At 38.4% G+C, this 25,509-nt stretch overlaps 1 protein-coding gene across 1 annotated transcript in view; it reads right to left on the bottom strand.

The window, feature by feature from the left end:
- Window positions 1-25,509, bottom strand: part of KCNB2 (potassium voltage-gated channel subfamily B member 2) — a 188,983-nt gene that overhangs the window by 28,283 nt on the left and 135,191 nt on the right. The window lies entirely within an intron of this gene.

The following is a 25,509-nucleotide window of genomic DNA, read 5'->3' as shown; positions in this document are numbered from 1 at the left end:
GCCAGAAAGAAGTTGCAAGCACCCCATTCGAAGAAAAGCCTGTTAGGAAACTTGAAATGAAAAAAATAATTCATTTTTCTTTGCTCTCCACTGGTCTGTGAAGCTGGAAGTCTGACATTATTGGTTATTTTCACTGGACCACCTTCTCACTGTATTTTGTAAGTACATTACAATTCCTGTTTACCAATTTATAAGCTTCCACTTCAGCAATTTATATGAAGAAATAACCTGTAGGTGCATGTATATGTGGTTATCTATCTTAACTACATCATCTGCAAAAGCAGAAACCTTAATTACCTTAATGCAATCAGGAAAGGAACTTCTGAGTCCTTTCAATACAAATGCCCTATTAATGGCTTTTGCAGCTGATCTTCAGAATGCTGAGTTGAAACATATGAGAACAGCTGATACTATGCTGATAGAAAAGAGGTCAAATCTTTACAGGGTCACATATGTTACTGCTGAAAGCTTAAGCAATTGCTTGCACGCAGGGTTATTTATAGTGTTGAAGAGTGAACCAATAGTATTGGTATCTGATCCATACCTCAGATAGATAAACCAAACTTTGTGCCAACTCGGGAGCAGATGTCCATGAAACTCGTCCGGTTGACAGATGCCATAAAGTTTATTAAATATTGATGGCCACTTAAGCAGATTTTCTCTGCTAGTTTCTCTCTGGAGCAGTCACAAAATCCCAAATTATCTGGACTGCATTATAGTCCATGAAATACGCTACTTCAAGGTCTAGGGAAGGCTGCATCTTGAGCACTTTCATCAAGAACCTTCTTCTTTCTGTATTCCCCACAGGTGTCAAAGTTATCTCTCACTTGGAGCAAGACTTGTATTGGTTTCCCTTTAGCACATTTTTATGTTTGATTATCCTACTTTAAAAATGGTTCTCGGATGTAAACATGTGCTGCTTGGTTATGAATACAGCAATAAAACAACAACACAATGCAACAATAAAACAACTGTAAAAATAATATGTCTACTTTATGAATAGTAGTAAAATCCCTTTGCTTGGACCAGGGATTCTTAAACTGCGTAACACTTTACTGCCATGAAAGACACATAAATAATTCCTAGGAAGCCAATAGCTCCCTTCTGAGCAGAAATGTGACTGGGAACTGCTGTCATTGCTCCCGGCATTACCAGAGAGATGGTACATGAGAAAAATAAAGTTGGGGAATTCTGGAAGCCTTTGTATTTTGCAACAGATAAAACGATGCAGTTCAGAACAATGAGCAGCATCTCTCCAGGACACATGCAGGAGGCTGTGCAGCATAGAAGCAGAATCATTATTTATAATGAGCCACTTCACATAGCAGATTATGTGGTAGCCTCTCATAACAGAGTAAAATAATTCCACTGGTGTGAGCTTAATTTTAAAAGACATCTGCTTACAATTCTAAGGGATAATCTTTTGCAGCGATAGGGAATATTTGAATCTCGAGCAAAAGACTGGAGTGTTGGCTGTGACTACCTACAATTACCATTTGAACTGTGTCTTACAAAGATACACTTCCAGATCTCCACAGCTGTTCATATATTCATGTACTGTATGGATGAGGAGGCCAAAGATATCTGCTCAGACTACTTACCTCTCACAGACTTTTAGATGCTTTGAGTAATCTAAAATGTACAAAGTATACTTCTAAAACAGACAGAAGTACATTGTCTCAAGATTACAGACTGAAGAAAAGTCACCAAATCTCAGATTTACTCTTACTCAAAACTGCCATTTACAAATCTCTAGATTTCATGAGAGCAGCAGATGGTGAAAATACATTTCTAACTCATTTATGTTCCATTTAGTGGCATGAATTCTTTTTGCTCTCCTCGTAAGTATCCTTCCAACACAATTCTAAAATCATTTCCAAAAGATGAAATTGGTTATGAAGTTGGGGTTTTTTTCTTCATTTCATTGTGTATGGTTTTTGAAGTGACAAAGAAGTAAAGCTTCACTTATATTTCAAATGCAACGCCTGTCAGCATTTATATATATTAGACATGTACACACATGTTCACATACACACCCACAAATCTACATATATATGCACACTTATAGCTACAGAGATCCCCTTTAAATATCTACAAATCTGAAAGACAAAAGCTTAATTCAGGAGCATTTAGGGTTGCTGGCATAATGCTAAATTCAATTTACTAAACCCTTTATGCAATATTTTATTACACAAAAATTGTAGATATGCCAAAAGTAACAAAGAGGATTGTGTGGAAGATTTAATGAATTTATGTCGCTCTGGAAGCCTGAATCAAACATGATATTCCTGGAGCTTAATTTGGATTGCTAGTGCTTTTTAAAGTAATTAAGAGCATACAGTTAGGAGACATTTGAACTGGGCTGGAAATACTCTATGGAAAAATACAGTTTGTTGCATATCTTTTCTGCATTGTGTTATTTTGGGTCCCTTTCTTTTCTTAGTTCATACCACTCTGCCCAAGACTTTCGCTTTCCATATATCAGTTCTCAGTTCCCACCAATTTCTGTAAGAATTGCACCAACGGAGAGTGGCAAGAAAGCAAGCTCAAAAATAACAAAGAAAGTGCTTACACACCATGGTAAAACTCCATGGGCTCTAAATATTTCGGGTAGATACTTGTGTAACAAGTGCATACAAAGTGATTTTTGTTCATTCAATATGATGAAATACCTGGAACACCCTTCTCCAGGGTTCTTTGCCTTTTTTTTTTTTTTTTTTAACCAATTCATGGTATTTCCTGATTTCCTTTTCCAACCTGATCTCATTTCAACAGTTCTCTTTGTGAGTAAGATGAAATGGAAAACATCTAACAGTCAGTTCAGTTCCAAATTGAGTTACACAGAAATGTTTTTATTGTACTGTGCTTTATATCCACTTAACAAAGCCAAGCATTAATGGACTCAAGAGAAAGAAGAAAAGAATAAAAGTATTACTAGACCTTACACTAGACCTTTTCTTCAGAAAAAAAAGCAAAATGAAAGCATCTCTAGACTGACCTGTGTATTAGAAGAGTTTACATGTCAAAATTAAGAGTATCTACAGAATTCTAAATGAATCCTGGAGATACTTCACCAGTGATTTAAAGTTCATTATGTGTCATAAATATTGATCACTAGAACAGACAGGCAGGGATTTACTGAAGAAAATTTTGAGAGAAATGAAAATGAATAAATATCTCCTCCATGCCTTTTCTTCTGTTTTAATGGTAAAAGTATTTTGCTTAGAAACCAAAATGTGTCAGATATCCATTGAAAATGTGAAGATTTTTATTTAGAAGGAAAAGTTTTTCTAAACAAATTTCAAGCAGTAAATTTCTGACACTGTCTCCATTGCAAACTACGAATTGAATCTTAAGTGCCTGGACAAAACATGAGAATACTTCTGGGGGTACTGCACCACTATCACTTGCAATCTGAGTCACCGGTTGGAATGGTCACATTCTACCTTCCCAATTTACCTCCTGTTTTGTCTCAGGCAGGTGAATATCAGCACAAGTGTTTAACAGATCCATCACAATGGTGCTGTGTTCCAATGCACAGCAAATACTCAAATACTTGAATGCAAGGCTGACTCAGGATGTGCAGAACATCACCTCCTGGGGTACTTGCACATGCTCAGGCACAAAAGGAAGAGTGCCCATCTTCCCTCTACTCTGATTTTAGTGGGATGACATTGTGACAGCACTTTCAAACGAGTTCATCAAAGTTAAGGGTGTGAAGTTTAGGTGGAATTAATTCTGATGTTCATGATATTCCCTGATACTTCATCAAATCAGAAATTTGTGTATGATCCTGTAAAGAAATTAAGATTAAATAATAAACACACCATATTAACCTTCTCTTAGCTTGTGTGTAATATAATACAATACAATACAATACAATACAATACAGACTAATATGTATGGTAATATGAATGGGAATAGTAAAGTTCATTTTTTTAACTGCAAGAGAATTCTGTATTATTCAGTGGGGTATTCCATATTATTCATCCTCAGGCTAGAATGTGCAGTGGATTCTACTACTACCTCCTTCCCAAAATGCTATTTACAACCTTTGAGCCTGTCAGTTCAGACACTTTTCAGACCACTGCCCACTTACCTAACTTGTATTTAATCAATTTGTCTGTGAGAATGTTATGATGGACAGAGTCAAAAGCCTTATTTACATTCACTAATCTCCTCACATCCACCAAGAGAGCCATGTTATTATAGAAAGGTATCAGGTTAGTTAAGCACGATTTCCCCATTTGTAAATCTATCTCTCAGTCACCTTCATGTCTTTAATATAGTTGGAAACAGCTTCCAGGATTTTTTGTTCCATGACCTTCCCAGGGACTGAGGTGTGGCTGACCAGTCTGTATTTTCTCCTTGCCGTTTTTGAAGATATGAGTGACATTTGCTTTCTTCCAGTTCACATGAGCTGCTCCTGATCACCACAACTTTTCAAGGGTAACTGAGAGTGGCCTTGTGGTGGTATCACCTAACCCCTCATCGCTTGTGGGTTTTTCCAATCAGGTCCTATCCATTTGTGGATGCCCAGCTTGTTTAAATATTTCTTAATCTGATTCTACTCCATGGAGGGTAAATTCTTCGTTTTCCAGAACTTCCCAGAGTTCTCATAGATCTTGTATTGCTGATGGCTGATCTTATCAGTAAAGACCCTCTGTGTTGGCTCAGGCTGCAGCTTCAATGCTGCTAACATGACTTGTATAAACTTTCACTAGTAATGGCTGGGTTAGAAATCATTTTCTTTGACACTTAAGTTCTAGGCTCATTTTTTTAACAGCCATTAGCCAGAAAAGTCTTATTTCTCCCTACCAACAGAGACTTGCATGTAGAACTCCATTCACTGTGGTGAAGATGTGGGACCAGAAACTTCAGGATATGCAGCAGCTTTGAAGGAATAAGTCTTTGGTGAACATAATCACATGCCACTAGTTCAACGCCACTAGTCCTGAACTAACTAGATTAAAACCAGCAATTTCTGTATGTGTGACTGTAACTCCTACTATTTTTCAGAATTCCCCCAATAAACAGATAAAAGGCATAAAGTGGCTCATAAATAAAGAATATAACCCATGGAAACAGTTGCCATAATTTTTTGTTTTATTTTACTGCTGAAAAATTTCCACTCTCAAGACCAGTTTTATGTTCCCTACAGAAGAACATCTTGTTACCACAAAGTACTGAAAGTCACACATTCTGACTTGTTAAATATGGCAGAAATTGATCTTAGCCCAGAAACTAAAAACCCACAGAAAAATTATCATAACTATAAACTGCATCTGAAGACCACCATTTCTTTTTTTGTGTGTGTTATGTACTAATATAGAAAATAAATTCAAACACACATTGGAATGAAACAATTCAACAAATGAGTAACAATTTAAAGGGTTTCTTGGACTAGCCAGAGTGAAAAAAAGAATGAAACACAATTATTATAAAAAAGAACACTTGGGAAATACTTATTGTTCGGGAATTTCAGAGACTCTTTTGTAGTTTTTTCCATGCTGTACTAGCCTGATTTTGTCTCACTGTTGTTACCTGGAAACTGTAAGGAGAATATATTATATCAGGCAAGGAGAACTCCCTTTGCCAGAAAATACCTCCCATTTGTTTAGAGCTTTTCTAAGTTTAAACAAGAGAACAAACCTCCTATCATAACATAATAAACTTTTGTGTGTTCATTTTTATATTTTATTGATATGGTAGAAATAAATCACTGATAGGCAAACATCAAAAAGATTTAGAGGCCGTATTTAAAAGGATACTCTTTTCTAAAAGGAAAGTCACATGGCAATCAACTGAAAGCAGACATTTCCAGAGGCAGGGATGGGGGGGAACTGTGCTGACAGTGCCTGCACAGAGGGGCTCACTGAGTGCACAGGCACAGAAGGAAGGAGTGGGCTGCTAGGCTTCAGCACAGCCACAGAAAGCTTCTCCCTTTCAGCCCTGCTGTCCAGCAGATGCAGTTAATGCCAGCAGATAACAGCTACTAATGCGGCCTGGGATGACCAGAGGGATTGACTGTGTTTGCTGAAGGGCAGAGACCAGTATGAGCCAGGAACTGTTGAGGATTAAAGGAGAAAAAAATAGCAGGAAATATGCTGGGGCAGAAAGATAGCATCTTTTAGAACAATATGCTATTTTTCTTTGAGACACAAATAGAAGACTTTTTAAAAAAATTTGGGGCTTGATTACAGTACCCTGTTTTAGAAGCAGGGCTAAAAGCTACTTGCTTACCACTGTATCCACTAAACAGCTCCATTTAGCAACTACATGTTAGCAAAATATATGACTGACGTTTCTGAACTGTCATGGGTGCCATATGATATTTCCCCATAGCATATGGACTTAGAAATTATCTTCCTTGCCATGGGCTGGAGCAAGTGCTTCATTTTCTGAGCCTTTGGATGTATTTACATTGTAGGACTGTCACTCTACAGCCCATACCTAAAGCCCCAAGGTCATTAATCATCTCTATGAAAGATACAAAGCTACTGGAATAGAACACTGCCACCAGACAAATTACAGTATATTTCCAACCTTGTGTCTTAAATATTTATCATTGCTGTAAGTAGATTTGTGGGACTGTTCTTTTTGAGAATCTGAAGAAAGCTGCAATGAAGGGAAGCTTGTCACTTGTTCTATGAATAAATAGGGCACTTCAAGATCCGTCAATCTGATACCTTCCCAAAGCAATAAATTCAGCTTCAAAAGGAAAAAAAACCTTCCACCTTCAGCTGTAGATTTAATCTGTCATTATTGTACGTGAATGTTTCTTTTGATGGTTTAAAAGCAAATTCTTAGTGAAAAAATTGGGCAAAAACATGAAAAAAATTACTTTTACAAAACATAATGCTGTGCTTCACTTTGAAATCGATGTCATTATGCTCACATCTATTTCCAGACTTCATTAGGGTATGTGGTAGAGAAATCCCGTCAAATCAATCAGAACCTTTGAAGAAAGGTTTTTCACAGTTGTCATTTATCCTGCCTGGTTTTGACTCTGTTTCAAATAACCAGGAGAAAACACCCTTATCCCTCAGTAAAGACACCCTCATCCTTCTCTTGGTTGCTTCTTTCAAAACCAGGAGGTATCTAATACTTTTCAGGCCCCATTGTACACTTCAGATATGAAATTCAACTGTCATGAGACAATGCACTGCAGAGGTCAGTCCCCATGGGGAGGAAGTGGTAAATTAACTAGAGACAATAGAGGCTTTTTTTTGGTTTTGTTGGGGATTTTTTGTTGTTTTTGGGTGTTCTTTTGGTTGGTTGCTTGGTTGGTTCGGTTTTTTCCCAAGGAATTGTCTGAAAGAAAGCAGAGCAAAGGGTTGCATGAATCCTATGAGATGTTGTCTTCTCTTTGTTGAATGACAAACTCTTTAAATAATCAGAAGGCCTTCTCATAGGCTTCATAGCTATTCAGATGGCTATTTGAAGCACATCATTAATATTTTCCACAAGAAAGGAGGGGAAGGGAAGGGAAGGGAAGGGAAGGGAAGGGAAGGGAAGGGAAGGGAAGGGAAGGGGATAAAGGGATATTGGGCAGCCAGTGAACAGGGTTTAATCAGCAGCATATGTGTGTGTGTGTGACTTTGAGAGACTACTGATGAGAACAGGAACAAGAGCAGACCATAAATATTTGATTTTTTTTTTTTTTTTTCGTAGTCTATTGTGGTTACAAGCCAAAGTGAGGAGTCCTGAATGAGAATGTTTCCTCATGCTTTTGCCTGATGATCAGGCTCATCTATGTATACTTTCAGTGCACATGCACAGCTCATATCCCTGTAATGGCAGCTTCCTTTTCTGCCAGAAAACCTGTGCAGAGTGGCAGGTAGTGTTTAATGCAACCCATGCTCCTGTGAAGGTCTGGAACTAAAGCGTGACTGGCTACAAACATGATGACATGAGAGAGAAACTGAAATGGCACACCAAAGAGATATTTCATATGATTTACATGCAACAAAAAGAATTGTATCCTGTTTTGACAGCCCATGCAAATCAAAGATATGTCACATGGTTTGCTATTCAAAAGCTCAAATAAATACTGTAATATTAACAGTCCTGAAATAGTGTCATGGGAAGGACAGAAAAGCACAGCTAACAAAAGACACTAAGTTTCACAGAGTATCTTTGCAGTTTAATAGCATATACATTTGCTGGATCAGACTTGTTTTCTCTAGGTTTTTACTAAGCACACCTGCAGCAAGGAGTTGGTTGCCAAACTGATAAACTCTGCTTTTCACACATTCCAGAATCAGAAGCATCATCCTCTATAGTATAATACAATGACAAATTCCTACCCTTCAGGTTTTTTGAGTATTCCCTTGGACAGTTCCCTCTGATGCTGAGAAGTATTCACAAGCACATTAGCCAATGCATTTTTGTATGTGTTTGTGTAAAAACACAGTCCATAAGCTATATATTACTATGCACTGACACCAGTGAAACTCTTGTCCTCCTCTGCTCTGTTCTCCTGTGCTTTATCATGGCTTTAGGGTGTTATGCCTCATTACAATTTTAGTCTCTTCATATCAGCAGTTGACCTTTTCCTTTGTTATGGAAAACTCTGCATATTCCTGGAACTATACAAATGATAAATAAAAATCACCTAATCCCTAGCTGCATTGCCTAGCTGGTACACACAGAAACTCTCCACACTAAATTTTCTAAAATCATCATCTGCCACAGGTATTTATCTCTGTGAACAGCCCATGATCAGGCTATAACCTGGATAAGTTTACTGGAAGGATGCATTTTAAGCAGTTCAGAATAAATACACAAAAAACTTAATTTCCAGAACTGTCTAACAGATAAAAGTCTGTACAGAAATCTTGTTTTACCTCTCTCTCTACCTCTGTTCTTTTAGACTCTTTTTCTTGACGTTTTTAAGTTCATCCTCATAGCCACGATCTGTTTGTTTGTGTCCTAGTACCTAATGCATGACATTTAATAAACTAATAATATAATAAAGCCTAAAATGGTTCTGTTCTAAAATACTGTTGAAGAAACATCAGACAGTTTGTCATCCTGTACCAGGAAAGAATGAGTAAGTGCTAAAAGTGGCTTCACATCCTTTCTATATATAGAAATCCTATTACAATTACCCTTAACTGTCCTTTGCCTTGCTATAGTAGTTTCCTCTGTGTCCTCTGTACCTCCATAAGTAAACACAATAAGATGCCAGGGTTTGTCTGTGTATATAAAAAGAAAAGGCAATCCTGATCCACTTTTAGTGTATAGTTAATTTCCAAGCAAATCTGCGGTATCCTCATCTCATATTCACCATTGTTTCACACTTTGTATATGCAGTAACAGCTCTTGATGCTCTACCTAGTTTCACATTTTGAGAATGAAACTGTTTCTCGGGGTATCTTGCATTGCCACATCTTGTGTTTGGAGTACAAAGTATTCAGGAAAGAGTCAGGCAGCATTAACAGCTTCAGGAAGCAAATCTGTGCAGATTTCATGGCCTGCGTAGGGAATGAAGGTGGATTTTAGCGGAGGACCTGCCACAGATGGATAATGACTATAATAATCACCAGTGCATCTAATCACTTTTTTAGCCATTCTTTAAAAGGCTTTTTTGTTGACAAAGTTTTTTTCTTCCCGTTGCTGTCAGTGCAGAGCCTGTTTCTTTCCTTCTGAAGAATAATGGTCAGTTAGCTGCTCATGGCTGAGCAAGGCTCATTAAAGGAATATTCTCTAATCATCTAGAACACTGCCAGTCTCCCCTTATTCTAAGCATATCATTTTGTGGAAACAGGATCAGAGATTAATTGAGTCAATTAGCAGCTAGATTTGCAGACAGTTTGGGAGACCTAAGATTTCCCACTTACAGTATTGATTTGTGTGCAAAATGGCATCTAATTTTCCACACTTCTAGGACTGGCAGGCATCCAGTCTGTTATTTTTCTATCCTAATGGCTAAGAACATGCCATGTGATCTTTGCCAATAAGCTGCATTTCTTTAATCTTCCTTCTAAATGCAGCCATTCTATTTAGGTACTTGGGGGGTTGTTTAATATATTTTTAAAAAATCAAGCTATGTTGGTAAAATACAGGCCACGCTTAAATCTAAAACATTAGCTCTAAATCAGGAGTTACAGTGCTTACCCAACTGAAAATGGGCCATCTTCTGTACTAATTGATAACTTGTAGATTTCTGGTGAATCACTGCTTTTCACAGAAGAGGACTAAACTAACTTCAAATTTCTCCATATGCATATATAGTTTGAAAGTTTAGGCTGCTCTCTCTTCCTACATCTGGTCTTTGCCATTCCTTATCTTAAAGCAGAGCTCATGCAGTTGACGGATAGCTTCTGGCTATTGATCAGGATCCCAAGGTTGGTTTCAAGCATTCAGAAAAGCACTGCTACCTTCTTCCTGGGTGTACTTAGAAGTACATGAGAACAATTTCATGAAGCTAGATACTGCTGCTTTACAGGGGGGAACTCTAGCAGAGAAAGTCCTTTCTATTTAATCTTTTTTCTTCCATCCTAACAGTGCTGAAGTACTTCCCAATCATCAGCAGTAAAAGACCTCTTATGTCTTTACAAGATGCAGAGGAAATCAACCATTTAATCTGTAGTTCTGTTTGGGAAAATAAATTATGGGGAGCTTTGACTTGCAGGAGTAAATAGTTTTGTGGCTAGCTCTGCTGAGGAAGACCACCCCAGCCAAACCATATTCTCCTCTTGCAACAGCAGGAAGTGTACACTTACTGCTGACTCTCAGCATTTCTATAGACTTGCTTGACCTAAAGTCTCAGGAAAAATTGCTTTAGACACAACTTTTCCTGTAAGCAGTGGAATATCATGAAGACTAGCTTGTATGTTAATAAGAAAAGGAGTGGCCATTCATGTGTTTCTATGAATGACTGTCACGCATTTATTTCTGTCTAAAATAGAAGCTAGTAAGATAGAAGTGAAGGAAGGAGGAGAACAAACTTCAGTATCTGATCCAGATAGCATTTATGTCATTGAGAAGTGGGTGACTGATTTGAGTGGGCTTTCACAGGGATGAAGGAACCTCAGCTACAGAACTGAAACACCTCTGAAGTCATAGAACACAATCACCTGCTACACCTACTGATACTTAACTTCTGAGATTTCCTTACAGATAGCCCTCAGTTTGGAAGGTTAGGCAAGGCTTTTCGAAGATCTGCAACTCCTTTACTCTCTTTCAATAGAATAGGCTCTCTATTGCTCAGATTATAATAATAATTCTTTACCCTTCGATTACTCTTGCTTCAGCAAGGAATCAGATCCTCAGTGTCCAACATTTTCATCTAGAAGTTTTTTGCTGTTCATGTGTCTATAATGAAAGTGAGAGTTTTAATCTGCTTGTTTACTAAGGTTCCTTAACAGCCTTAATATCCACCTCCTCAGCTTTCCATCAGCAAGTACCACTCTTCAGCGGAGTGGAGAACAGAGATAATTTCTTGAAAGAAAAAAACCACAAGTAATGCAAGATTGCATGAGCCAGCTCATTAGCAGGCTTCCTCTTCACTTCCAAAGTGTAATTCAAAGCTCTGGGCCAGTTATGCACATGAGTTTTGACTCCTGGGGATTATTTAGTGAAGGTGGTAGAAAATGTGCTATTGTGAGAAACCACAGCTTTCATTTAGTTAGCGGGTGCAACAGATTCTCAGCTACTTTGTGTAATCAGATTTGCCTCTTTAGCTAAATCATGGTATCCTGTTAGCTTAAAAAAAATACATGAAGCCTTGTTTCTAACCTAGCAGTTCTCTGCCTCTTCCTCATCTGTTAGACCAGATTACATGCTTGCTGTTTTCCTTTCAGACCTGAGATAGGAAAGCATCTTCTGTGCTGGTTTCTTTAAAAGAAGCTTTGTCACTGACTCTTTTGTCTCTTCTTTTCTTCCTGTTATCAGCTGCCCTTTTGCTCCGTGGCAGGCAGGTATTCTTGAAGGTGAGAAAGCACTATGAGAGGACCGCTAGGGAAATGGGAAACTTTCAGTGGGATGAATGAATCTGAATCAGGTGTGGCAGAGGTTCTGGTGAAAGTTGACCCCCACAGTTGCCATAGGACAGATTGCTGAGTAGCCACATATTAAAAATATCATGATTAGCTCCTGTCTTTTTCAAAAGAGAATCAGCAACTTTATGAAGAAGGTATCTGGACTCTTGCACTGTACTGAAAAACAGCAAAAAGCAAGCCTTTCCAAAATTATGCATCTCGCAATGGAAATAAGATTCTTATTCTGAGTACCCTCCCATGTTTGTGTTGCATTTTTCAGTAAAAAATTAAATTTTTTTATTCAGTGAAGCTGGCTATTTTGCCCAAGATTAAGGGTACTAAGGATCATGAATACTAAATTCTATTTATGTAATACCAGAGTCACAGCAGACATACAATATTACAGGCAAAGAAAAGAACATCCTTTAGGTAAAAGACCTCAGTGTATGAAAAAAAGGTTCTAAACAAAGTGCAAATTCCCCTTTCAGTATCTTTCAACTACTCACATCCTCCAAAGTTGTAGAAAAGAGCATAAACTTCAGGTTTGTAGCTATCTCAAGAAGTGTTATTTGTCTTTTATTTCTAAGAGTGGATATTAGTGGTGACTTATAGCATATGGCCAAAGCCAAAAAAGCCCCACCTGCCACTGGATTTAGGTAGACATTTGTCACTGAAGTCCGAAATTACTTAAAAAATACTCAACTTCGGGAAGTACCCGCAGGGACCTAAAGTCTTTTGCTTCTTTCTCTCCCACTTCGAAGTCTCTCCTCTGATATACAAACCCTATAAAGCAGAAAATATGTGTCCCTTGTGATTTCTCTGATTAAGGGTCTCTTTTTCAGAATGAAATGGCTTGGGGTGCTTATTATACCCCAGACTTTGTAAACCAAACCAACATCTTAGTAACACAACGGAATTAAAAATCCAGCTATACTTATTTGCCCACCTTAAAAACTATGCTGCTAAGCACACTGCAATGCAAATGAGAGGCATATTAGCATATCTGACCACAGTCAGTCATTCTCCAAAGAGTGGTGTGTTTAGATACAAATGATTACTCAGTAATGAAATAGCAGCAGTAGTGATGAACCTATTTCCTCAGATCTAATTACGTAGGCTCCAAAGAGGTCTAAGCTATGTTCCCTGAAAAGCTAATTATTCTACCAAGAACGCTTTCTGCATTACAAATAAATTAATCCCCACAGGAACAACTGAGCTGAAGTAAATGTGACAATGTTTCTACCACAGGGAAAATGTTTCTACCACATTTGCTCCAGAATTTTTAACCATTCAAATACTGGAAAAGCTCATTTTGTCTCCTTGAAAATAAATACATTTTGATAAACAGTTCAGATTTTGCAAGTTTCTTGAGCTTTCTATTTAGTTATTCATTACAAGGACCATTTTAATCCCTTTTACATTTTCCAGAAGACATCACTTCTGGTTTTCTTTCTAAAGTTAGTCACTCATTACCTTTAAAGCACCTTAATAAATGCTTTAATATGGGGCTTTAATAAAAGTACTTAAAAAAAAAAAAACGGTCTAAAACTGCAACAGAACTGAAGAGTTCTTCATATGACCTTAATGTAGTAATAAAAATTAATAAAATAAAAGTGATCCCATATGTAACAGATTATTGCCTAGAAGAAAAAGAAATGCTTATTGAGAGCTCGAAGGCTCCCTAAAATCAAAAGGTACAAAGGGGAAATTGGCACTTGAGTTGAAAGCCCTCTGTTTAGAGACACACTGCATAACACTAGGTAAAGTTGTTAAGTTTGCTACTTTCTAAATGCTGCTATTTGAAAATATGCAAACTAGGTTTTCTGCAGCTTTTCTTCCTGGGGTACTTACTCTGTATCCTTTCTCCTCCTCACCTCTTCCTAAGACTAGCAGCAACACAGGTCGAAAGGGAGGGAAGGGGCAAAGCCCTTGAGGTTCACAGTATCTCAGATTTCCAGCTCTTTCCCTATTGTTAGGAAGATAAATGTACCCATGTATCTTAATGGAGAAACCAACAGATTCTAGCAGGGTCAGAGAGAATTGTCCTGTTCAGTTCTAGCAGCACCCTGAAACTCTTTGCCCTTTCTAATTTCTGTTTATTTCTCAGCTTTGTTCATGGAAGAAAAACACCAACTCTGGATTTAAGTATTCATAGATACTATACTCTTGTATCTAAATGGCTGGTTTATCTTAAGATAAGCTTAAGAAATTTTTTGAGATAAATAGCCACCAACCCACCCTACAAGTGAGAGCAAGGGAGTGAGCAAGGTGCTCTTTTGGCTTGTTAAAAAGCATTTCCATGGAGAAGCAGAGCCATCTAAAGCAACACTGTACTGCACTAAGAAGCTGCCATAATATATTTTAACTGGGCAAGTTATAGTATGATCAGAATAGTAAATAGATTCAAATATTTAAGTTTCAACTGACAGATTGAAGAAGAGAGCTTATACTCATTGCACGTGATTTTATAGTACCTAATTTTTGTACTTAGCATTACAATGAGGATTGATAGAGCTAATCCAAACCTTTCACATAAAATGAAATAACATGAAAATGAGAGGATATATGATTTATAAATTATAAAATTATGAATAAGGTTAGAGTTTTATGCCTAGGGTAATAAACACAAGAAATACTTAGTTTCAAACAAAATGGAACAAAGGGCATGATGGGCCTTTATTCCTCTGATGTATAGTCCTTAAGGATCTCTCTGGGATATTTGACATAACAATAAAGAAAAGAAACAGTCTGTTGAGAGATTACAGCCTTTTCATGATATTGACATGCTGAACTTAGTTCTTCTACGGCAATTTGACTAACATAAAACTTTAACTGAGATGAATGAGACTTCCATTTAGTTTTCTCTTTTAAAATCTGATCTCTATTTCTTAACTGAAAACAGCAAAAATAAAGGAAATCAGAAATGTAATTGTTTTTCAGTCCATTAGATAAAGAAATACGTGTGTCATTGACTAGGTAATAGCTTTTTCAGAACTAATGAATACTCAAGATTCAGTCTGGTGGTGATGCAGCACAAGAATATGGCAAGGAAAGAAAATACAAAATGCCATGTGGAAATCAAATATTTGAGCTGAAAGCAGAGGGAATTTTAAAAACAACTAATATGCTAGTGCAATAGCAGATGCAGTCTCCTGTAGAAACAAAGTTTCCCTGCTTAAATTTACGATTAAAATCACTTTACCTGAAACAGTGAAAACCTGTGAGGAAAAATGTACTTGATATGCTTCAGGCTTAATCCAACAAGCTGTTTAGTTAAATCCATGCAAGTTTTTGACAGACCTAACTGCCTTTCCTATGATTAACAATCCACCTTCAGCTTTCAAGCCTTCATTCCTTGCAGGCTCTGATTATGGAAATGCCTGAATCCTCCACAAGAAGCTATGGCACTGAAGGATACCAGCTAAAGCAGGGTGCAAAGGTATGTATTTCTCAGCATCACAGCCGCTGCAAATGTGTCAAGCTTGGTTGCTGTTCTTTACATTGTTCCCTGTGCAATGCAGAGCCAAGTGAAGGTCCCAGCCTTCATCTTCAAGGTATCTCCTCACTGAAACAAAATACTTAGTTTACAAGGATGTAGAACACAGCTGACAACTCTTCTCAGGTGGAATGGAATGATATGGCTACAGCTCATCTTCACAGAAGATAGGACTGGCACCATCTGACATTTAAATAAGACTGTCAGACACCTACAACGTGAAATAGAAAGCTCATTTCTTTTACCTTGTCTTCTTACATGGATATTGATGATGTCGCTTAGTTAATGCATATGAATTTTCAAAACCAAACACACAAGTAGCTCACTTCTGTATCTGGGGAAAGGGTGAGAGAACAAACTGCCTCTCAAGCATTAGATACAGTGCTTAAGCAAGATAATAAGGTACATGTCCAGTTCTGGGCTCCTCAGTACAAGAGAGACATGGAGCTCCTGGTCCAGCGGAGGGCTACAAAGATGATTAAGGGACAGGAACATCTCTCTCACGAGGACAGGCTGAGAGAGTTGGGCCTGCTCAACCTCGAGAAGAGACAACCTTAAGGGGACCTCATAAATGTGTACAAATATCTGGAGGGAGGGTGTCAAGAGGCTGGAGCCAGGCTCTGCTTGGTGGTGCCAAGCAGTAGGACATGAGGCAATGGGCAGAAACTGATGCACAGGAAGTTCCACCTCAATGTGAGGAAGAACTTCTTTACTGTGCAGGTGACCAGGCACTGGAACAGGCTGCCCAGAGAAGTAGTAGACTCTCCCTCACGGGAGATATTCTAGAACTGTTTGGATGCAACCCTGAGCAAGGTGCTCTGGGAAGTCCCTGCTTGAGCAGGGAGGCTGGACCACATGACCTGGTTTGGTCCCTTCCAACCTGCCCCCTTCTGTGATTCTGTAACTCATTTCAGTTACAATGAAAAACACATTCAGAAAACAGAGGAGGTTAAGATGTAAAACTCTTGGAAGAAAATAACATGCCAAGTTGTTGGGATGGAGGAGGAGAAGGACAGGGAGAGAAGAAAAGGTGTGAAGCAAGGGATTGACAAAAACATTTTAAATATCTTCCTTGTATTTCTCTGATTTCCTGCTTTCTACATTCATTAGTCCTTCTTTTATTGACACAAGAAGCATTTGACTTTGTAAAACATGGAATGGGAGGAATGAAGAGAAGTGCCCTTGAACCATTCTAGATGCAGAAATCACCTATGTCTGTCTTCTGGTTTTCAGTATCAGTTACCGAGAATAAGTAAGTAGTTTTTTGCCATCTCTGGTTGGGCAGTTCTGTTGAAAATGGCTTCCTTCTATAACACATAACCTGCTTTCTAAAAGAAAGGGCTGGATGGCTCTGAGCAGTGAGCAATTCCATCTTAACCTTGAATTTGTTTTGTTACTAGGGTGAGGCAGATTGCCAGTCTAACACTACAAGCAAACAAAAAATTGTTTGATAAGTCATTTCTTTTCTATGGTACTTACAAGGGGAACAGGTCTGATAGTTAAGGAGATAGAAACTATCCCTCCTCTGAGATACTGGTGGAATTTCTCCCAAAATCCCAGCTTCTGCATGGCTATTCAACAGCATGCCCAGGAGCTGGTTCCCGCTCATCTGTGCATTGGCCTTCTTTGTGATGAGGGCAGAGAAGGTGATCCTTGGCTTCACCCAGTGCAGACTTAGAAACTGATTCTAAAATTACTGATAATGACAGTGAATGCATGTAAGATTTATTGTAGATCATTAATTCGCTTATATATGACTGTGTAGAAAGGTACTCAACATTTTTTAGAACGGGACCAGTATCTCACTATTTGGGAAGATCTGCAGCATTACACTGTGTCTCTGAAGCCTGGGCAGATGAAATCTAAAGTGATGAATATTTCCCAAAAAGAATTTATCACCTTAGAGCAACAGTTACTGAAGAGTGAATGACGCAAGAGAGAAAATTATGCTGATCAATGAAGCAATGTCTTTGGAAGAACTTGTGATTCTTCAGAGGTTAAATCAGTCATGTGACAGGGATCCTGTAAAATCTTTATTTCAAGTGCTTACTTCCATCAAGTTGTGATAAAATCTGATAGGTGGAAGTTTACAGGATAGCTTTAATGGAAGAACACCCTCTCTTCTGATTTTTAATTCTCACATTTGAAATTAGAATTCAACAGTATATGAGACAGAAAATAATTTTTCCCCATACTTCAATAAGCTTAGATTATACTGTCAGGATGGCCAAGCTGACAGTCTAGTTGTAGCACACATTGCATTCTGCTAACTTTAGCCAGGTTTAGTAAACTTTTAAGTCCAATGCTTTCCAAAAAGTAGCAGCAGAACTGAGGGTAAACAAAAGCAGTAGAAATACTTCATAGGTATCATTTTTTACGTATTAAGGTATTGGAAAAATATGGGTAACAGTTATGTGAGGCAATATGGATTTGCTGGAAAATAATCCTTTCTGATGATAAAATCTCTTTTTTGCTTCCCTTGCAATTTTAGCATGCACATACTTCCCACTGTAGTAGCTGGTTCTTTGATTAATGTCGGCAAAACCAAGCTGCCAGTAACTTTTCCTCAGATAACTGAACTTATTTCAGAGTGGCATTCATCTGGGCACATCTGCTCTTTGGCTTTTTTTTTTGCAGAGGACTGGTAAGGCCAAAAAGCTGTGGGAACACCAGGGAGCAGCTGCACCATGTTGCCTGGACATGTTTCTTCCCAGCGCAGCCTGCTCTGGGGGCTGTGCTGGCTCCATCTCTGATCACTCCTGGTGAGTGTCCCCCAGAAATTCTCCAAGCATCTCTGCTAACACCAGCTGCTGGGGAACCAAATATATTCAGGCAGTCTGTCCTATTAACAGAGATTATGATTCATTTAAAAGCACAGAGGTAAAAAGCAATTAGTATTAGTGATGATATTAAAGTGAAATTCTTCTGGAGAGGAAAAACTAGAAGAGAGACACATTTTTGCCTGATGTTTTTCAGCTACCGAGACTATTTGTAGATAAAAATAAGTGATTCACCCTAAGCTTTTTTGTCACTTGTTATTTAAAGGGAATTATCATGGCTTGGCATTAGTTCTGAGGTATAATTCACAGTGTTTAAAATAATAAATACGTAAGATCCTCTTGGTAAACAGATCCATAGAAAGGGCAGGCAGATGGAGGTCTGCATGCTGTTTTGTTATATGTCCAGCATTACTTACATTTGGTAACTACTGAAACCCTTAAGCTTTAAATCTCCTCTTTCTCTTATAAAATACTGTGAGATTAGGAGGTCTGCACTAATCAAGTGCCAACAATAAAAAAAGCCCAAACCCATTGTGCAGCATACAGTGCTGGCCAAGTCAAAGGTGAGGGCATTGCCCAAATCCTCAAAGATTGACCTTAGGTATATTTTTCTCTGCTTAATACGATTTGTAAAATACAAAGGTAAAGATGTTTCTCTGTACCTGATTATTTGCTGAGAATAATGCATTAGAACAATGAGCATAAAAAGAATAATGCATTAGTTAACAGGAAGAAAAAGACCTTGTTAACTTGAATGCTTCAGAGTCTGGGATTCATACTCAGATTGTCTCTAATCTATTGTGAAAACAAATATTTGTTTTCTTTTTTAAAAAAGCTTCTTCATCTTACAGTTGGAGTAAACTAAGTGACCTGGGTGTAGATGCACAAAGAAGCAGATAATAGCAGATGAATCTCTGAGTGTAAAAGATATCTATTATAACGGCAATTCCAACTTGGAGACATAACTTGTTCACACTTTTTTAAAATATCAAAAAATATTTAACTACACTCTTCTGTGCCCAAATACCTTCCCCAGTTTTCTTATTTGCCAGGAAATACAGCAACAAGACTTGTGAAATATTAATTCAATTTAAAAAAAAATAGGGTTTCATTTCTTGAAAACCTTTATTTCTGACATTTTCTAATGAAATGCTTTGATTTGGTATTTGGAAGCTGCAATTTAAAATAATAAAAAATATACAATGAGGTACCTCTTTCCAAGCAGAACAAAATTTCTCTTTCATTCAAGATGAATTATTAAAGTTTTTCTCTTTAATAATTTCAAAAATGAAATTGAAAAGTCTACAATTACTAAATAAAAAAATAAGTATTCAGTGTTCCAGTTACTGTATTGATATTTACATTTCTTGCTTGCTTGGCTTCGTGCAAAATCTATATCCTCTTCTAAGAGATAAAAGAGTATTGCTTAGAGAAGTGCTAATGTCAGTTCATTAGAGTCCTGTGACTGAAGGCCTTAAGCTGAATATGTGGTACATTTTACCCTTAAAAAGATTACCCCCATATTAATTGAATTTCCTAAACATCCTTTAAGGAATATCACTACTATCTTACTTCTTTATTGAAGGCAAAGCCCATGAGTGTTTAAAATGAGGCCAATTTTGCTGCATTAAGAATAATGATTATCAGTTATATTGAGGATAACACCATGCCACCTTATATTAGCTACTTGAAAAGGAAAAACAAAATTAACAAGGTCTACTGTTCTCTGAGCCTAACTATGTCAGTATAATAAAATTTGGTTTAAAATTAACTTTTGTTTTTTTTAAACTTATGAGCCAGAGGCTGTCTGGATGGCTGCAATTTGGAAGAAAAACTTTCGGTGTGATGTATGTGCACTGAATGGGATGTGCTGAAACCAAAAATTCTGTAAGTGACTCAACTGAGAAGTATGCTCCAACTGTGAATGAAGTTCAGGGTAGTTTACTGGCCTCTTGACTAATAAACATGAGATGGATTCTGCCATAGCAGGGCATAACATTCAGAATACTATGGAAGTCATCAAGGAAAAGAATTACAGCACAGAATTGGTCATTGACTAAACATTCATTTCAGTTTTGGTAAAAGCATGAACACAATTTAGATGCAATTATCAGAACAAACAAGTAGAAATGGATACTGAACCCCTCTCATGATTCTCCTGTTCACCCCACACATCAAAATGTTCTTGGGCTGAAAGTCAGCTGTAAGCAAAAGCTGCAAAGCAAAAAATAGTTTTCTTTTCTTTTCAATGTGAATGGAAATCCCCAGAATATCTCCATCCCCACCATACTCATTTAAGCAGAATGCCAGAGGGCTAACAGAAGATGGAAGTCAGTGAGTTTTTAAACCTATCATGTTTATTGTTCTTTTAGATTGAAACAGATTTCAGTGGAAATTTTAAAAGCCAAGAGTCATCTGAAAAGCTGACAGTATGAAGGCAGGAATATCATACAGTATAGTATATTAGAACCTGAAAGTGTATCACTCCCTCATAAAATGCACATATTTTTAGAGGTACAAGCACTCTCATCTTGCCCTTGCAGTTAAGAGATCTTGTCAGTTCTGAAATTCAGAAGAGGGGGTTTTGTCTTGGCCATGAAACATAACAGCACATGAACATTTATAATGCAGTTCAGAAAAAGATCTCAGTAGGATTGGATCTGAAACCCATTTACATTAATTCCTAATACTTCTGTAAGACTGCTCTCTCATTTAAAACTAAGGATTTAGATGCAAGTATGTGACAAATATGCCACAAGAATAGTTACAGAAAACTTTCCAGAAAGGTCAGCTTTTTGGTCTATAAGTCCTGAAACAGTTGCTTTGAGCAGCAGGAATTATCAAACATCTCGAGACATTCGGTTTAAAGATGCAGCTTTTGATGCCAGTCAAATAAATGCAAGTGTCAGCTTTCACTGGCTTATAACCTTCACAACTGTAACAAACAGCTTGGAAATGTGACAGTAGAGCATGATCATTGACCTAAACACAGGCATGCAGTGTCATTTAGGATGCCCTGCTGGACCCTGACTGGCCTCCAGCTACTGCTCCACAAGGACACGGGTCTTCTGTTGCTCTAATGTCCCATCTGCAAGACTCATGCAGATGCCATGGATACCCCACCAGGGCATCTCAAATGATACTGGCTATCTACATTTAGGCAACTGAATGCAGTCCTCAGTGAGAAAAGAATGCAAGCAAAAGGATCCAAAGCTGATATCTCAGATCCATAATTATTTTTAATTTGTTATAATTATAAGAAGTTCACCAGTGATTTCAGAATGCTTCAGCTGGCAAGTATTCAACTGGAGTATGCAAACTGATTTTTTACATGTCTGCAATTAATTAGGCACTGGAAGTATTCAGCTAAGTCTTTCCTCAGATGAACATTTATAGAAAGGATAACATTTTGGTGCAATTCTTTTACTAACAGGCTGCTTGGGAAACTGCAGTGTTTTGTGAAAATTTTGAACTGACTGCTTCAAAACCTTGACAATATGTTTAGTCTGCATAAATGAGGGAAAACATATTTTGTTTTGTTCAGCATGCTCTAAACTTTCACAGTTACATAATTATCTGCTCAGATGGTCCCACAGTCTTATTTTGACTGAAAGGGAAATTGGAAATGTTGATAGAATAAACCCAGGCTGGAAGCTTGGCAGCTCTGCCATTTGTTGGAGAGAAAACGACCCAGGTTCAGGACTTTTTTAGCATGGGACATTTTTCACTGCAAGCCATTCCCTGACATAGTGATAGTTAGCTGCTACAAGGACATAAACATTGGCTGAACTATGCTTTTCTGGTCTTCTCCTGAATAAAGATATTATGAGAGTGTTGAGCTGCGTAGTGTGGGACAAGCTGAGACTCTGGCATTTCATACCACCCAGAATCTGAACCAAAGTGCTTGATCTGATTTTGAAATGAAACAGCCCAGGGTTTTGTTTCAAAACTTAAAACACTCAGGAAGGCTCATTTTTTCTTTTCCAGTACCTCGTGTGTAAAACTAAGGTGTCAATTATTTCCTCTGCAAAGCATTTTGGTGATACAAAATGTGATGGGCTATTTAAGACACAGGCATGATGAGTCAAAAAGGACAGGTATGATCTGAGTCATAACAAGTTGGTAAAAATAGAATTGAATGAAAGTTTTCAGTTTATTTCTTGTCAAATATTTTGACAAACCCATTTCCTAACCATAAAATGGATTTCAAAGTGGGAAATTTTCTGCTGTGAATCCTCTGAAAATCATTATCATTCCTTAGTTCTGTACAAGCCCGTACATTAAGGTGTAGTTGTTTATGGGAAACAAGGAGCTTTTCCTTGCCAACTCTTTGCCTTCATATCAGCCAAGACAAAGACGGTCTAAAAGTGTAACTGCCCTGCATCTTTAATCATTGTGCTAGCAAAGAGTGAAATCTGCTTCTGGAGCTCCTGTTGTTAAAGCATCTTACATCCCTTGTCCCTAGGTGTAGATGCCATCATGGCACCCAGGGCAGCTGCAGCTTGCTTCATTAATTTTTCATGTGTTCATCAACATGTCATGTTTTTCTGCTTAGAATTTCATCAATTGGTTCTTGACAGGCAATTTTTTTCACAGGAAAATCTGAACTGTCTCCTACTGCTGCAGCAATACAGAGCCAGGCTTTGGCAGATCTACAGGGGCACACAGAGACTATTTTCTCTTGCACAACCAGTGGTGTGTCTGCTCAGTATTCATGAACATGTGCAAAGTACAACTTGACACAGGTTTCTTAACTTCTGTGACTGCTAAAGAAGGGCATTTCTTTTGGCTCCTTGCATCTTAAGTTTCACAGTAAAACTTCTCTGTTTACTTCAATTCTGCTGGTTTCATACCTTCTCCCTTATCGGAGAGGCTGAACAAAGCTGTGCAGGCCATGAGGCACTGTCAGCCTCCCCAAGAACCCCCTGCCCATGGCAGGAACACCTGTCAGGGCTCTCTCCACTCTGCTCAGGATGCAGGATCCCACGTCAGCCCACAGGGGCCACCAGCTGCCATGTGCTCTGCTGAGCCAGGCCCACCCGTGGCCCCAGAGCCCAGCTGGCCTTGTCCTGTCTGATGCCTGGGGAGGTGCCCGCTGTCTGGGGCTGCCCTGTGCCTCCCTGCTCCTGGCTGGGGTGCCATGGGATGAGCTGCCAGGTCCTGCCCTGCTGCGCTTGAGGTGCCCTGACAAGAACGTCTCAACTATTATTAATGACTGAAACTAAGGCAGAGGGAATCCACACCTTCATATGGTATTTATTTGGGAATGCCAGCTCCTGGAAATGGTTTAACATGCAATGGTCCCAGTGGATAATCACTTCAATCATGTTACTGGAATACCAAGGCTACATACTGTTAATCCAGACTAGGCCAGGAAATAAATGTCACTTTCTCACAAAACCCCTTGAGCATCCATAGTCTCAGAAGAGCACAAAAACTATGTAATGGTTAAAACTATGTAATGGTCCTATATAAAGAAATTAAAATTGAGGGGAATGGAGAACAGTGGAGTTGGGGATCCTTTGGATATGAATTGAACACGACTTTCTAGAGCCTGGCAGCCAGGTGTACATATGGGGTATCTCTCAGTGGCTTTCTCTGGTGTATTGACTCTTCATAATTCTTGGATTAAGTTTAGGACAAGATTAGGTGTGTCCACCATGCCTGTGATGGGCAGACCCACTGTATCTGCCTGCAGAAGACCCTGCCCATCAGGACTCAGCAAGACACAGGCTGTCTTAGACTGCACAGGCTACCCCATGGCATCCACCAATAGCCTTCCTGCCTTCTCCAGCCTTTCTCTGTAGACTTCTTGTGTTTTTATACACCTGTGCATTTAATATTAGCAGAAAGCTTTCCAGAATTCAAAGTCTGAGTATTTTCCAAGGTGTAGATCTAGAACCATACCGTGTCCTTTCCAATGATCAAAACAGTTAACCTTGAAGACTAGAATGAAAGAATATTTTTTATTTCTAAGAAGAGCTATGTGCTGAGAGCACTGACAGATTCATGCTGCTTAGGACCTCCACCGTTCTTCCTGTATTCCAGGCAAAAAAGAGCAGTGGGACCATACATCCTTACAGATATTCAGTGCTAAAAGGATCCTAATTCTGCTGGAGAGGGGATCCCCAGGAAAGGTTTCTCTCTTCCAGTGCAGCCTGCAAACCAGCCTGAGTGACTTTTCCTGACAGATGTTCTGCAGGTCGATAGGTGATGTTTCTGGGTTAAAGGCACTCCTTCTCTTAGATGTCTTTAAGATTTAAGGGATTTAAGGGATAAAAGTTTTAAACTTCTCATGTAGAAGTTTTTCTGTCAGTGGCACACAAATATCAGGGCTGTAGGAACACATCAGGACAGGCTTTTGCAGGACACTGCCCACTCCTCAGAGCAGAATAGAGTTAACTTTAAAAATACAATCTGTTTTCATACTGCATAATGCTTGTGATTAAACATGAATTTCTCATAGCTGTTAGAGCCTGGGGCAGTCACCAAGCCCCAGCTGATAAATGTTGCTTAAATGAAAAGACATTTTTTTGTTATGCTCCTGGCAATTCAATAATGATGAGGACAAATCTCTGGCAGGGTAATTGCCAGACCCTGCAAACTTTCAAAAAGAGTTTTTTTCAAATGCCATGATAACAATAGGTCAAGTCACTAATTTTCAGCCCAGAATCACATACCACAAGGATAAAGCTCATTTCCGTATAACTCCTACATGACACTGCAAAATTTTCTGCTTTATTTTGAAAAACATACCAGGAACACACAGAGCTTAAGTAGAGAAATAGATACATAGGCCCTGATAAATGGCATGACTGATGAGCCATTATGTTTTGTGATAACACCTCAGGGCCTCTGACAAGAGTCCTATGGTGAGAGGTGCTATGGGCACGTAGCAGTACAACCACATCTGCTCAAAGACTTTGCAGTCAGAAAAGCAGTTTGCAGCACAAAGAACAGTCTAATCCCTGTTCTGCATCCTGATGAGTGAGGTGTAAGAACTGCCTTTGGTAAGCATGAGAGGGGAATAACTTACTTCACTGCTGTGTAGGCTCTAGCATTATAATTATATTATAAATGTCATGTCACGACACAGGATGTTTTATAGGCAAGTTTGTTCATATATCCCCTCGCTGGAGCTGGGAAAACTGTTCCTGATGAGTAAGTTGAATTCTTCAGCAGTTTTAACTTTTAGCATTAATCATAATGATAATAAAGTTCATGCTAATAGATGCATTCTATAATT

This window comes from Corvus cornix, chromosome 2 (assembly GCF_000738735.6).
Source record: "Corvus cornix cornix isolate S_Up_H32 chromosome 2, ASM73873v5, whole genome shotgun sequence".
NCBI classification, from domain to species: domain Eukaryota; kingdom Metazoa; phylum Chordata; class Aves; order Passeriformes; family Corvidae; genus Corvus; species Corvus cornix.
The sequence above is the reverse complement of the archived record's forward strand: the minus strand, read 5'-3'. Positions and strand labels throughout refer to the sequence as shown.